The 15,400-nt window shown below is 51.8% G+C and overlaps 1 protein-coding gene across 3 annotated transcripts in view; it reads right to left on the reverse strand.

Annotated features, from left to right (window-relative positions):
- The window catches only part of KIAA0513 (KIAA0513 ortholog), a 92,418-nt gene extending 77,838 nt beyond the window's left edge, over nucleotides 1-14,580 (reverse strand). For 2 of the 3 annotated variants that reach the window (XM_075939932.2, XM_089781533.1), the window contains exon 1: nucleotides 14,424-14,580. The gene's annotated coding sequence lies outside the window, so the exon portion shown is untranslated. Of the gene's footprint in view, nucleotides 1-3,072; nucleotides 3,218-14,423 lie in introns of those variants that run through there. The other variant, XM_075939933.2, reaches the window with a different exon arrangement.
- Between the last annotated feature and the right edge of the window lie 820 nt (nucleotides 14,581-15,400).

The raw sequence follows: 15,400 nt of genomic DNA on the forward strand, positions 1-15,400 counted from the left end.
CTGAACTGTCTTTGCTCACAGTATTCAAGGCAACCCCGCTGCCCCTTTGGAAGGGGGATAAGTAATTAAATATTAAGCAATGCTCAGAAGACGATACGATTCTAACTCCCCTAGAAGGCAGTGGAAGGTGAAAGCGCAGGGTTGCGTGTTTACAAAGGATATGCTTTGAAAAGACCCACCCTGGAGCCATAGGCTGGAATAGCTAACTGTGCCAGGGGTAAAGTTTGCAAGGCAAGTCAAGGACCAGAATCCAGTATCAGCCTGGTCTACCAGAAATGCATGTTTTGCTGAAATAAAAAGCAGCTTTAAGGACACATGTAACACTCCAGTGTTGAGCCCTGCACCCCTGAGTTGGCAGACCCATAGCCATGCCATGGGGTTTTTTATTGTGATGCAAATCATGTCATGCAGAAGGATCTGAATTCAAGTCCCTTATTCACCTAGGATTGGCAGGGGTCTGGGAATGCTGCAGAAATAGGGATGTTAAAATGTGTTTAATTATGTAATTGCATAACGGCTGAAAAGTTCAGCAGTTACACTGTTACATACCGGGAGGAGAGGGGTGGGAGCTGGTACATGTAGGGAGCCAACTTCCCTTCCTCGTCTCCTCCCCATACACTGCTGCCTCTGGTTCATAGAGGCAGCGGGGGGGGGGGGGGGAGACACGACACAGAGAGCACAGGGCCAGTGGGCATTGCCTGAGTCCCTGCTCACCCTGTGTTTCCTGCAGCCCTTCTGCTTTTGAAATGTACAAGGGCCCCACAGGTGCCCCCATTCCTGCCATTTCCCCGCTGTGCCTCTGCCTCCTCTGCCCCCCAGGGTGCTGGGGGGAACTGGCTTAAAGCTGGTTCCCCCCAGCACTGGCTCCTGTTCCCCCTTTCCACCTCCCTCTCTCTGATAGAAGCAGTAACAGGGTGGGACTCGACTAGACGAGCCGTTACTCGACTACCCAATCAGCATTTGCTTATCGGATAGTTGAGTAGTCGCTTACGTCCCTCGCTGGCGCACCAGCCCCGCCCAGAGTCTGAGCCTCAATGCCCCAAACTGCACGAGTGAAGGGAGTGTCGCGTTTCCCCCTCTGCTTCTTAGCTGGGGGCCACATCAGAGTGATGGGGTGTTTTTTGTGGGGTGTTTTTTGGGTTGGGGTTTTTTTTTTTTGCTTCTCACCCGACTGATTTTTCTGTGGGTCTGTAGCCCTCGACCCCCAAAAAACCCCAACCCCCGAACTAAGCAAACAGCTGCACAACATATGCATAAACATAGCAAGTAAAGCTTCGTAACAGTGAAGTCTTCCCAGCTTCCAACAGAAGTGATGGAAATGCCGGACTTAAAATTAGGCTAGACAAGGCTTTAGAACATGCCCCTATGAGGAACAACCCTGCCACGGCCAGGGAATGGATTAGATGGGACCGGAAGAGACGGAAAAGGTCTATATTCCCTAGCAATCAGGACATGTTTGCTCCACCTAGCTATACCTTGAGTGAATTTCTGCCCACATAGGCTAAACCAGGAGAGCACAGAGAAAAAGGGATACAGTTCCCTTGCTCATTACAGGGGGAAAGGGCCTCCTAGACTAGAAAGCATTTGCAATGTCCCATTTCTGAGCATTCCCCAGTCAACTCTAAGCCAGCCGAGATGCAAAGAGGCGGTGCAGGCCACACCAGAGCAGGAGTAAATGCCTGATACTGAGTAGCCGCTGCAGAACACGTCCTGGTCGGGGGCAAAGGCAAGATGACATGGGATTTAGCATGGGGACAGAGAGAATCCCAGAAGGGTGGTTTCTCCTAGGGAGAGATGCCAACATATTTTAACAGCAGCGCAATTCAGATGACAGTTAAATAGCCGCAGACTGTACCTAAGAGAAAAATGACCCAGACACAGCTTGACACCTAGTTCAAAATAGAGCAGCGGCCCTGCTACGACCACCGGTTGGCAAATGTACATCCCAGCGGCTTGCTCATGACTCTTGGCTCCCCTCTGAACAATGGGTTCAAAGCAGGGATGTTAGGATGTAGTCTCTCTGCATCCCGACAAGCATCCTCTCTCTCACTGTTGTCTTATGGAAGCCCTCAGAGGCCCCAGTGAGGATCCCATCACAGAACTTTGTCAAACTTTTTTTCTCATGACCCAGTTGAAGAAAATTGTTGATGCCGCGACCCAACGTAATTTGACTGGAGTGTGGGCTCCGGGGTGGGGCTGAGGAGGGGAGCTTTGGGCTGTAGGAAGGGGCTCGCTTGGAAGGTGTCAGGGCTGGGCAGGAGGGGCTGACCTCGAGCGGCTCCCGGTCAGCAGTGCAGTGGGGGGCTAAGGCAGCTTTTTGTCTCTCCTGGCACCGCAGACCAGGCTGCCTCCAGAAGCAGCCAGCAGCAGGTTTCCAGCCAATGGGAGTGTGGAGCTAGTGCTCAGGGCAGGGGCAGCGCGAGGGCCCTGGTCACTCTCCTCCTCCCCTCCATGCACCTAGGAGCCAGACCTGCTGCCCGTTGCTTCTGGGCCACAGCACAGTCTGCGGTGCCAGGACAGGCAGGAAGCTCCCTTAGCACCCCCCCGCCACAGCTCACCGGATCCCCCTGCAGCAACAAGCCCCAGTGCCCGACATTCCACCACCCAGTCCTGGGTCGCGACCCGTAATTTGAAAACCGCTGGTCTATACAGTCCCCACCCAAAAGCACTCACACGCCGTTCCTAGAAACCTCCAGCCTCAAGGGTGGAACTGGAGAGCGCTCTCCAGCATTCTCCCATCCGCTAGCCTAGGAGCGCAGACTTTATTTCTGCAGGGGGACAGAACAATCGTGCATCTCGTGGCTTTCAAGCAAAGGCAACAACTCCCTTTCTAGCCATCCTACCGCAAGGCAAACAATGCCACAATGGAGGGTCTGAAGAGAGAGAAAAGAGCGATCCTCATTTGCTTGTGTGAGGAGCACAGTGTAAAAGTCACAGGAAAAAAAATTGAAAGGATCCGTTCACAGCAACAGACAGGTGTTGACTTCTGAAGTTAACACCCACCGTGTTGTGCTGCGATAAGCCAACGAGTTCCATCTTTTCACAGCACTTCAACCACAAAACTTCACGTACCTTTTGTCAGCCAGTGGGGCAGGATCGCACAGACACACGCGCCCCATTTCTAAAGCGTTCCTCCCGGCTGCAAGGAATGTTTGGCTTTGGTGGAGTTACCACTTGTGCTCCAGGAGGAAATAGGTCACTTCCTGCCATGTGATGACTCTCTGAAAGGCACTTGCTCAGAATGCAAACGACCATTCTCTTTCTCCTTCCTGCAAGCATGCCCTCCCTACACAATGTACTTACTGGTTTGCAAAAATCGCTGGGTCAGTGTCCATAGCTCCCTGTGTGTTCACACAGCGCCTAGCCCCAAGGGTCCTGCATCCCAGCCGGGATCTGTGGATGCCACGTACACATGACAAAGTGATTTAATACGCTTGAACCTCTGTACTCCGGGTGTCCCTTATCTGGGAACACCCGCTGTACAGAGGAGGAAGCGGCTCTGCCAGCTGGGAGAATGGCAGCACAGATACATGCTTCTCCTGTGGTTTCCCCCCACCATCCCACAGCAGGAGAGGGCAGGGCCTAGCAATGTGCAAGGCACAAAGCCACCTCTACCCCCAGCAATGGGGCATCAGGTAAGTGCCCCACCCCTATTCCCTCACACCCAGACCCTGCAGTGTCTTCCCTAGCCCAGCAAACTCTCTAATCCAGCTAGGGATGCTAAATTTAGTTTAATCAACTACTCGACTAGTCAATGGAGTTTCCATCAACTAGTCGACTGGTCAATAAGCGGGGGAGCGGCAGTGGGGTTAGCTACTGGAGGCTGAAGCGCAGCGGGGGGGGGGAGGTGAGGGGGAGACTCAGCAGGAACTGGGAATCAGCTGTCCCAGCTCATGCCGGGTCCTTCCCACTGCCCTTCTGATTTTTAAATGTAGTAAGAGCCAGCAGGCTCTTAATATACTTTAAAAGCAAAGGTGCAGCATCTGGGACTGGACACAAGGTGGGAATGAGCTGATTCTTGGCTCCCGCCCAGTCCCCGCTACCCTCCTGCCTCCCTTGGGTCCCCCCCCCCCGGAGATGGTGCTGGGGAGAATTGCCTGTTAAGCCAGCTCCCCCCCCCTTGCTGCCTATAACAGAGGCAGCAATGGGAGAGGGAAGCGACTAGTCACGTACATCCCTAAATCCAGCATGCCCTGTTTCCCAGGGTTGCCAGATTAAAGAGGTTCAAGTGTATTGTATTGATCAGGCACGAGTCTCTGAAACTAGACCTCCATACAACGGGAAACCTCTAACATGCACCAGTGTTTGCAGGTGGTTCTTTTTATGATTAGCTATCAAGAGGCAACTCGCTCAACCAAAGCGAAAAGAGCATATCCCACAAGAGAGTGAGACCTATTATCAGCTGCCGCTCAGCTCCTGAAGAGAAGGGAACAGCTGATGACGCCACAGGACGCAGCCGCTCCAGCAGATGCGGAAAAGAAAGCAGCAAGATTCCAGTGGTACGTCAAGGCAGGGGGCTGCTCTCTCTAGACGCACAGGGTTACGTCTTTGCTAATTCTGTGCACTTCTTCTCACCCCCCTGCCACCTGCTGCGAGTGTAAAGTGCACATGAATCACCACCAGCCGGTTTAGACTCCAGGCAGGAGCAATGTTAGCAAGAAGTGGAACTTGTCAATGTTTTCACCACACTGACGGCACCAGTGACTGTCGGAGTCACAAAGAACTCCTCGCGATATCCGTGCATGCAAACTACTGACGGCACCAGTGACTGTCGGAGTCACAAAGAACTCCTCACGATATCCGTGCATGCAAACTACATCTCCAACTGGTAGGAGCCTGTCTGATGTGAGGACCAAGGCACCATGGTCCACAATCTCGTGACTTCCAGATAACAATATAGCAAACCTCTATATGCAGCCATCACAAGGCAGCTGAAGCTGCTGCAGAGCGAAGAAGAAATAAAAGGCCAACACAAATACTTCATATCAGTCCTCACTGACACACCCCTGGCTCCCAGCTTGCTTCAGAAATGTATTCAGTGGCCTGTCAGAATCCTTATTAATGAGTCCGTACGCATGTCGGGGCAGGGAATTTTTGTTCTGTTTGTACAGCACCTAGCACAGAGGGCATCAGGTCCATAGCCAGGAACCAAAACTCCACGGAAATACAAATATACACCAATTGGTTCCACCCTGCTATGGCCTTAGAATGGGACCTGGCTACTTCACCCTCCCCAACAACCGTACACCATCGGGGCAATCCGGTGGAGAGCCGAGATCCAGGTTTCGACTACCAGACACGTACGCCTCAGCAAGTGGCGCCCTCTAGTGGAACTCCTCCCAGGACTCAGCCCAGCTTTGCCTGTTCAGATCAAAACGCACGGTGTGAATGCATGGTGTGCAGCTTTTCCACAGGGGAGATATTTGTCAAAAGAACATCAGACATGCATGTCCCTGAAGCTCTGGGGAACACACAGAAGCACACCGTTCCATGGGCTGTACTGAGCCCAGGAAAGGACTGAATGTAGCCCAAAATGGCTACAGTGCAAAGAAGCAATAAAGCGCATCTTCCAGAAAGTATCCAGATTTTGGTCGGAAGCATCAAGAGACTGAAAACCCACCCCTCCGTCGCTAGTTTGTTCTCATCAGCCACCCTCACTGTTAAAAACGTGGGCCTAATTTCTCATTTGAACAGCTTCATGCCGTTGATTCTTCTTCTGTCCTTCTCAGCTGGATTAAATTGCCCTTTAGTCCCTGGTATCTTCTAGGGTTGTGAAGGACTAGTCAACTATCGGGAGGGAGAAAAAGGGAGTACTTCAAAGTGGCAGCGCTGCACGGAGCCCAGGGTCAGCTGCTCCGTGCGGCACTACCGCTTTGAATGCTGCAGGGAGCCCAGCATCAGGCCCCTTGCGGCATTTCAAAGCGGCAGCGCCGCGTGGAGCCCGGGATCAGCTGGAGAGTCCCCAGCTGACTCTGGCTCCTGCGCTTCCGCCTTTGAAGTGTAGCAACAGCCCTAAGGCTGTTGCTACACTTCAAAAGGCGGAGGCGCCCTATCGACTAATCGAACCGTCGATGCAAAAATGCATCGACTATTCGAATAGTCAATTACCCGATACTTAACATCCTTAGTATCTTCTTCTAATGAAGGTCCTTGGACACTGCAACCAATGGGAACCTTTAAATTCCTTCTTCCCCCACATCCATTGGTCCAAGCTAAGGTCTGATCCTGGCAAACTGCTTTGCACGGGGGCAGGAGACCTTGGTGCAGCCTGCAGGACTGGAATCCCCAGCATGTTATTTCCACCACAGTTTTTATTGCAGGTAACTTCCTCGGGTATCCAAGCCCACTTTGTACCATTTTCTCTGGACCTTTCGCATCTTTCGGCAGTTCTCCAGGGTTATTTGTGCCAGTTACTGAACGGCCCATCTTGTAGGACAACCCGCAGACGGCATACAGGGCCACTGCGCAATCTTTTGTGCATGCTTTTAAAAAGCTACTCAAATCAATCCCCCCCCCCCAAAAAAAAAACCAACACACACAGTTTACAGGGATCTCTCTTGCTTGCCAGCAAACCTTGAACAACAGTGCCCCATGAATAATTCAAAATACAATTGTCAAAATAACAGATGAACAAAGTGAATGCGCGATGTATTCTTTCTGCTTTTATCACCGCTTGCTCAGTGACACATCGCAAACTGTAGTTAACGTGCAATCAGCGTCCCAACTACTACAGAGACGTCACGAGCGTTGTGCAATTAGCCTCCCTGTAGAACTGCAGTCAGTGCTAACCCCATTATGGACCAGTAGCTAGGGCACCAGCTTAGGACTTGGAAAACCTAAAGCAGCCACCACCAGCCCTGTTCAGCTACTGCAGGCCCTAGATCCTCCATTGGCCCCTCAGGGTTTCCAGTCCGCCACCTGCCCCGCAGTTTTAGCTGCGCTCCGCTGCCCCCGGCAGGATTCCCCTGCTAGGGCCAGGACTCCCAGCTGCCACCTGGCCCCACCGCCAGGGCCACTGCATTGGGGAATTATCTGGGTTCCCAGGCTGGGGCGGAGGCTCCCAGACACTGACTGGCACAGCTAACACCGGGGCTCCCCTGCCTCCCCACTGCTGGCCCAACCAGGACTCTGCAGACCCACTCTCCTGGGGATCTTTGGGTCCAGCAACATTCGTGGCCATGCCAGACCATGCATGTTGCTTGACCAGAGTCCCAGATTTGGGAGGTTCAACCTGTATTTGAGAGAGCCCTAATCCATGCATTGCTAGCTACTGTCAAATACTAACAGCCAATTTGTGATGCTCGGGATAATTCAAATTGAGGGTTCAAAAAAGAGCTAGATAAATTCACGGAGGGCAGGTCCATCAGTGGCTATTAGGAATGGTGTCCCTAGCCTCTGTTTGTCAGAAGCTGGGAACAGGAAAGGGATCACGTAATGATTCCCTGTTCTGTAATCTCCCTCTGGGGCACCTGGCATAGGCCACTGTCGGCAGACAGGCTACTGGGCTAGACAGACCTTTGGCCTGACCCAGTACGACGGTTCTATGTTCTTGTAATGCAGAATTCCGCTAACTTGACTATGCTGCATCTTTAGCTGGAGCATCAATGAACAATACAGCAGGTTGAAGGTTTATTACTGGCTAATCCCAACACAGTCTGTAGTGCAGGGCTTTCAAAAGGAATTACCCGGTGAAACAATGGGAACTTTACGTTTTCTCCCCAAGTTCGCGATCTTCAATGCTTTCAACACAAGGTGACCTGAGGATCCACAATCCAGAGCCGGAGACCCACCGGGTCTTGGTCCGGAATGGTTTTGGTCTAACAAACGAAGGCTTCCCCCCTCCCCCCCCGCCATGGCACAAACAACAAGAAGCGCACAAGGGTCTGAAAGGCACAGAACAGAAGGAAACGCGATGACCACCGTTAGCTTTTCAAAGGCCGGATGAGACTCGCTCAGCAGACCTCGCGACTGCATCTTGCTTACATGCCTGCCTCCTCGGTTCTTCACTTTGCCCTGCAGCACTAGTTATTTTTCAGTCCTGCTCTGAGTGCCGATCTCATTCAAAGGGCAGCAGGCGGTAGCAGTGCGTTCCAACCATTGGACAGGCTCGTTACTAGGCTAGGATCTGATCCAGTGGCAACTCTCACTAGTCAAAAAAATAAACGAGTCAATGGATCTGCTACGCCCAACGCCTACACTTTTTTTTTTTTAATTCAAGCATCACAGCTCTCGCATATAATGTATTTTTAATAAAACTGATAACAGTTTGATACAAATCTGTTACCTACAATGGTGGGGGGTAGGAGTTAAGATGATGCAAACCCCGCACTTGGTGAGCAATGCCAGAGGGCCCGCAAAACTAATCCAGAGGACATAATGTGATGCTATTTCTATAGGGAAAAAAATATCTCCAGCATCTTCAAAATGACAGGCCAATGTAACCGACAGTTAAATGGTTTACATGTTTACAGTCTTGGATTATATAGACACAGAATACTAGAACTGGAAGGGACCTTGAGAGGTCATCAAGTCCAGTCCCCTGTCCTCCTGGCAGGCCCCAGTACCTTCTAGAGAAGACCATCCCTGATAGACATTTATCTAACCTGCTCTTAAACATCTCCAGTGATGGAGAGTCCACAGCCTCCCTCGGCAATGTAGTGTTTAACTACCCTGACAGCTGGGAAGTTTTTCCTAATGTCCAGCCTAAACCTCCCTTGCTGCAATTTAAGCCCGTTGCTTCTTGTCCTATCCTCAGAGGCCGAGGAGATTCATTTTTCCTCCCTGCTCCTTGTGACACCCTTTTGGGTACTTGAGAAAAGCTGCTATCCTGTCCCCTCTCAGTCTTCTCCTTTCCAAACTAAAGAAGCCCAGTTCTTTCACTCTTCCCTCCTAAGCTCAAGTTTTCTAGACCTTTGACCATTTTTGTGGCTCTTCTCAAGACCCTCTCCAATTTCTCCACATCTTTCTTGAAATGTGGTGCCCAGAACTGGACATGTACGTATTTGAATAGCAAAACATCTCCACACGCACATCCTTCAACATTGGAGACTTTTATTATTCTTATAGTGAGGTGTCTAAAGTAACCTTTCAACTACCCATCAGAAGCTCAAATACAAGCTACCAGTGAAAAAGTCCTTACCATCTGAAAGTTATTTGATGGCCTGGAGATACAAGTCAGAATTCACCATTACAAAAGGCAGGAGATGGCAATTGACACCAATCATGGCACAGGAAGTGAATTATGCAAGGTCATGGTTGATGGAGCAGCACGAGGGAGATTTGCACCTGTTCTGTGCAGGAGGAAAGAAATTCAGATTCCAGAGCTGCCACGCATGCCAGCAGTCATGTCACTTTGTTTGAAAGTATTTGCTTTGGGGGAAGAGAAAAAACAACCAAACATCTTGGTAAACAATTTAACCCGCCTGTCCCTTAGCATCTGTAGAGATGTCAGCCCAGCAGAATTGCTCTGACAGCTCTCTCAACTGGCTTCATAGAGGAGAAAAACGAAAGCGTGCCGTGCAAGATTCTGCCTGGCACACAGCTTGGCTGGCCAAATCACTAGACCGCTACAAGAACAAACCGGTTTTCCTTCAGCAAATTCTCTCTCTCCTCTTCAACAAGATCTGGTGCTGGAATGCCTGTCGTTTCCTCCTTCCGGGAGAGAGGCACAATAGGCCCTGTCCGCTTCTTGTTTGCACACTGACTCTCAGCGCTCTACAGGATTCAGAGCTTTTTTTTGCTCACACGACACAGTTGGCTTTGGGAAAGCAAAGCTTGGGAGCCTATTTTAAATCTCAACATGCCCAATTCAATAACACTTCTACATCAATAAGGCCAGATTCCTCTCTGGTTCAGATTGCCTTGCAGCCAACAGAGCTGGCACTAGATAGAGGACCAGTGTTCCCCTCTCATGTTCTAGGTCCATGTACAGAATTAATTTTATGTGCAGCGATATGGAGGTGGTGTGTGGCAACACCTCTCCCTGCGGAGAGGCAGCAGCAAACAGCTGGGAATTAGAGGGGAGGGCTGCTGCTTTCGCTACAAGGAGAGAGGCAGCAGCAAAAGCTGCAGCTCTCCCCATAGCTCTTGGCTGTTTACTGCTACCTCTTCCCACCACTGCAGCTTCTAGCTTGCCAGCTGCTGGGCAGGGAGGGAGCCCGAGGCACCACATGACCAAGCAGAACTAGCAAACCCTGGCAAAAGCCTGGGAGAGGTGTTATCTATTCCTCCTGTCACCTCTGGCTTCTGCCCAGCAAGGAGGACGGTCACAGGGCTAATGCCCTAAGCCCCAAGCCACAGCAAGAACACTCTGGCTCACAAACTTCTGAAGTCAATGCAGCTTGACGGGTCAGTAAATTTGGCCACTCCTGCTCTAGTATGTCACAGCCTCTAGCACAAGGGTGTCCCGAACCGGTTGGGGCCAACCAGTGGGCCAGTCGCACAGAACTGCTAAAACTACTGGGCTCAGCATGCAGCGAAGGACCTGTCAGCCCAGAGAAGTCAGAGAAAGGGTGCAGCAACACGTATAACAATAACAGAAGCCAAAAGGAATTGCTTATCTTATTAGTAGCTCCAAAGCTATTACACCGCTCAACAAAGAACAAACAACTTCTCTACGCTCCAGCTTTACTCATTTTAACGATCTATTTTTAATGCATTGGTCTGTAACGAACCACACTGCAGCACTCCGATTGAATATTTGAAAACCACTTGGCCCAGCAGCAAGAAGGAACCTCTCTTAAAGAGCATTTCCTTCCAGACTTGTCCAACTCTCATAAACAACTTACAGGAAGAATTGTTTTATCATGACAATTTCACGCAGGCAACAGTTTTCTAAATGATTTGGGAAAGTGACTTCCAAAGTGTTCTCAACGCAAAAAAAAAAAAAAAACCAAGGTGTTTCTATGTTCCCATCACATAGAAAAAGGTGACGTTCACCCACACAAGTTAGTGTTCAAAAGAGCCTGCCATGATTAGAACAACCGGGAAGCTGCAGGGCAGGATTGTGGTACATTAGCAGAGCTGTGGGGATCCAATACAGCAAGGTGCTAAGCGTTGGCTCCCATATGGACTCGGTAGGGGTCAAGAGTGCCAATCATCCCAGGATTAGCCACTGGGGGAGTCAAAGGCCAGAAGCGCAGAGATATTGCAAAAGGTAACAGATGTATCAGAAGACGTTGCATGGCCAAGAGCAATGCAACACTCATGCAAAGCCAACAGACCTGAGCACTCAAGTCATGGGAGGTGTTTGACAAAAACAGCATCAAGTTGCTTCTAAAAAGATCAGTTCGCGTCTACGTTATTCTGACCGTAAAGAGATCAACCGTTGCGAAATGAAGCCATGAGACCTTAACATAAACAGCAATATCCTGACGTCAGCAACATTTATGAAGCATCATTTTGTTTTTTCACATAACTGCTGTTACTCTAATTATACTGCACCCTGTGTGCAAACAGCATGCCTACACAGCTGTTCAGGTAGGTGTGTGTGTATCTAAAAGCCACATGGCCGGTCTATTTCAGGAACATTCCCCCTCAATCTCCGATAGCACAAGTCACAATGCAACGGTCTTGTGACAGCATTGCAGGGCAAGGCATGGTCACATTGGTTCAACTAATCGAGCAACTGCCCCATCGGAGCCTCCCTCAGCCACTTCCAAGTAAAGGCTTAACCAAGCCAAGAGAGAAGTATCTGTTATGGTCTCTGTGCATCTCTCCTTAAGGCCTGATCCTGCAAACTGATCTTCAGGGGAAACCCTTACACCTGTTGACCCCTCTGGATCTCAGTGCAGAACTCAGTCCATTCTGGGCTCTCAGATTAAGGCGTAAGATGTTCCATTCACTAGAGCGAAAGCCCCGTTTCCCTCTGAAGACAATACCTGGCAGAATGGGACCCCAAATCTGATCTGCATTCCTGGGGGGCACCATAAAAAAAGTCATCACTCTGCATAGATCGCTAACTGTTGCAGAGCCTAAACCACCACCCCTTGGATCTCTATCCCACCTGCATAAATTGTACTTTTCTCCGCCCCTCCAGAACACCTCCACAAAGCTCAACCTGCAACAGCAGGCAAACTTTCCAACTAGCCCTCCTTCCCTGTTCCCAGTTCACATTCACACCAATTGCGTGACCCACCTATCACTTCAACAGCAGCAGCACAGGCAGGTATTTTACTATTTTAAAAAAATGCATGTTACAAGACTTCAGCGTAACAGCATCTCCTAAATTAGTTTCCCTGAAATTCAGGCCCAGTCTACACACAGGTTTTACCCCTTCTAACTATCCAGAAAGTCCCTCCTAGTACAGATGTATTTTATATCTGCAAAAAAAACAAACAAACAAACAAACAAACAAAGCCAATTAAATTGCAGCAAGGGAGGTTTAGGTTGGACATTAGGAAAAACTTCCTGACTGTCAAGGTGTTTAAGCACTGAAATAAATTGCCTAGGGAGGTTGTAGAATCTCCATCTCTGGAGATATTTAAGAGCAGGTTACATAAACACTTGTCAGGGATGGTCTAGAGCTAGACTAAGGTTTTGACCAATATAAAAGTGTCATAAAATAAAAAGCACCCAGTCCCAACAGACATTGTTTTATGGGGAAAAGTTTCTGGCACACCTGTCCTCAAAGCTCTTTCTCCTTAAAATAATTCTGCCAGATTACTACTAAATATTTTAAATCCACAAGTTCTAATGTCTGGGATTCCCCCTTGGCTGTCTCTCATAGAAAGGTGCCAAATACAGAGCTAACAGAGAGAAGATCTGATCAGCTGGACCAGTCAGAGGCGCTCTGTAAGAATTAAGAGATATTTGAAATGAAAGACCTTTGTGAAAACAAAGATTTGTGCAATAAAAAAAACCCGAAGGTTGTGCAGTAAAAAAAGGCTAGTTATTGCCAATTTATTTTTTGGAAATATTCTTAGCGAACACCAGACTGAATGCCATTGTGTTAAACCTGGAAATTCTTAATAGGAATCTGCCTCCAGTCTGCGTCTATTACAAGAGAATCCAGTGGACTTTACTGCATTAAATTAAGCACCAGTTCCTATGAGGAAATCACATGTGTAAGCACTCCAGAAGGAGCAACACAGATAAAAGGTGTGTCTACACAGTACCTGGGATGGATCCTCCCAGAGTGGAAACACAGACTCACAGGAGAAAGGCTTCACTGGCCATGTCAGAAAGTAGCAAGGTGGATGTGACACGGGCTTGGGAGTCCACCCAACTGCTGACACCTCAGCTGAGCTGAGCTAGCCCATGTCGCCACCAGAGCCAGAAGGTCTACACTATTTTAGCCACTGGCTCAAGCCCCACTAGTGCAGGTCTCTCCATATGGGCTGGGAGGGCCATTCCCAGCTGCAGTACAAAACGGAACACCCAGTCTGAATTCCAGCCTAGCCATTGTAGGTTACGTTGACCTAGTGCACCATAGCCACTGGGAAAACCCATTTCCTGTGGCTTGCAACCGGGGAAGAAGCCTGTCTCTGTAACAAGGCGTCTAGCGCCAGGATCTGTCATGCTCCAGGCCCTGTTAGTGCCGTCCCCAGGAGAAAGCCAGGAACAGGGTGGAGAAGCATGAACAAAATCCGCAGACCCACATGGCCCAGTGCCTGCTTCCCTACAAAAGACAGGACTGTGCAGCACTTTAAAGACTAGCAAGATGGTTTATTCGGTGATGCGCTTTCGTGGGCCAGACCCACTTCCTCAGCTCAGAGCTGGTTTCCGCTGGACCAGCCTAACAGGGCTGCATCTCTCACCGCTTCCCTCCCGTGTGTGCAGACAGCCCCTGGGTCTGCCCCAGCGCCCGCTGCAAGCGAGTGGGGACTTCAGGCGTCCCTGCAGCCAGCGGCCCGCACCCCCAGCTGCGCCTGGACCAGGCATCCCTCCACCTGCCCCTGCCCCACGCGGGGTGGCAGAGACAGGGCGGGCGGCGACACCAGCCCGCAACCCCCCCCCCCCCCCCAGCCCGCTCACGCCTGCGGGGTCCTCCTGGGCCGCCCCTCCCCCAGGCACCCCGGGGGCCCGCAACGCGTCCAGACCCGTGGCCAGTGCACCGGCCGGGCGCCCTGCAATGTCCCGCCTGGCCCGGGGCTTGCATCTGCCCCCCCCGGGGCTCCCCCCGGCCCGCCCCCCCAGGCAAACAGCGCGCACCCCGGGGGCCCGCAACGCGTGCAGACCCGTGGCCAGTGCACCGGCCGGGCGCCCTGCAATGTCCCGCCTGGCCCGGGGCTTGCATCTGCCCCCCCCCCGGCTCCCCCCGGCCCGCCCCCCCCAGGCAAACAGCGCGCACCCCGGGGGCCCGCAACGCGTGCAGACCCGTGGCCAGTGCACCGGCCGGGAGCCTTGCAATGTCCCGCCTTGCCCGGGGCTTGCATCTAGCCCCCCCCCCCGGGGCTCCCCCCGCACCGCACCCCCCCACTCACCGGGGCAGCGGCCTGGGCCCGGCTGCGCGCCCCGCTCCCCGCACGGAGCAGCGCGCAGGCTCTGAGCCGGGAGCCGCGAACCTGCCGCCACGTGAGGGGGCGGGTCTGTGATTTCCCTCCCCGCCTTCTCCTCGCTGGGGGGGCTCATCCCAGCCCCGCCCCCGCGCCCAGCCCGAGCGCTCTAGCGCCCCCCCAGTTCCAGAATCAGAGGGAGGGGGGGTGCTGCACCCCCGCTTTGCACCCTGGCTCTGAGCTCCGCGCCCGGTGGCTCCACTGCCAGCTGCCGCCCCTGCTGTCGGGTCCCGGCCATCGGCCTCGTTTCTGACCCCAGCCTGGGGCAGTGAGGGGGCCGCAGGGTAAGGGGGGGGACACACCTCAGCACCCTCACCTTAAAAATGGTCCCAGCACCACTGGTCTCAGGCTTCCTCCACCAGTGTTCCCTCTAATCTTTTGCCCCCCATCCCTGTGTGGAATAAAGGTTGTTGTATACACTGAGGCACGTGCAGATGTGCACCACCAAGAGAAACCCATGTAGCAGCTGTCAGCAGTTGTGAGTGCTCTGCTAATTAGCTGGGTGGCCTCCCTAGCACACAGCTTATAGGGAGCACTGCCCCCCATCCACATCTCACCCCCACCCCATAGTGCCCTTGGGCTTCTCCCAACTCAGCCCTGCACCCACAGTGCCTCAGGGGCTATTCACTGTTTCAGCCTGACAGGAGCTCCCACCTCTCTATCTGTCCAGATCAGACTTACCCTGATTACCAAAGCTGTTCTTCCCCCTCAGCTCTCTGCTGTAGCTTTATCCGCACCCCCTTTCCCTGTCACGTTGGCTTGGGCCCTGTGCTGCAGTGTTACAGGTCTCACCCTGCTCCGTTATGGCATTTCGCTTCGCAGGCTGATTGAACATCTAGATTCATCTAATGTAAGATCTGTGTGCCAGCACTGCCTCTTCTGTTCCATCATTCAGCACACCGCAG

The sequence above is a fragment of the Pelodiscus sinensis genome, chromosome 12 (genome assembly GCF_052426305.1).
Source record: "Pelodiscus sinensis isolate ZL-2025 chromosome 12, ASM5242630v1, whole genome shotgun sequence".
In the NCBI taxonomy this organism is placed as follows: domain Eukaryota; kingdom Metazoa; phylum Chordata; order Testudines; family Trionychidae; genus Pelodiscus; species Pelodiscus sinensis.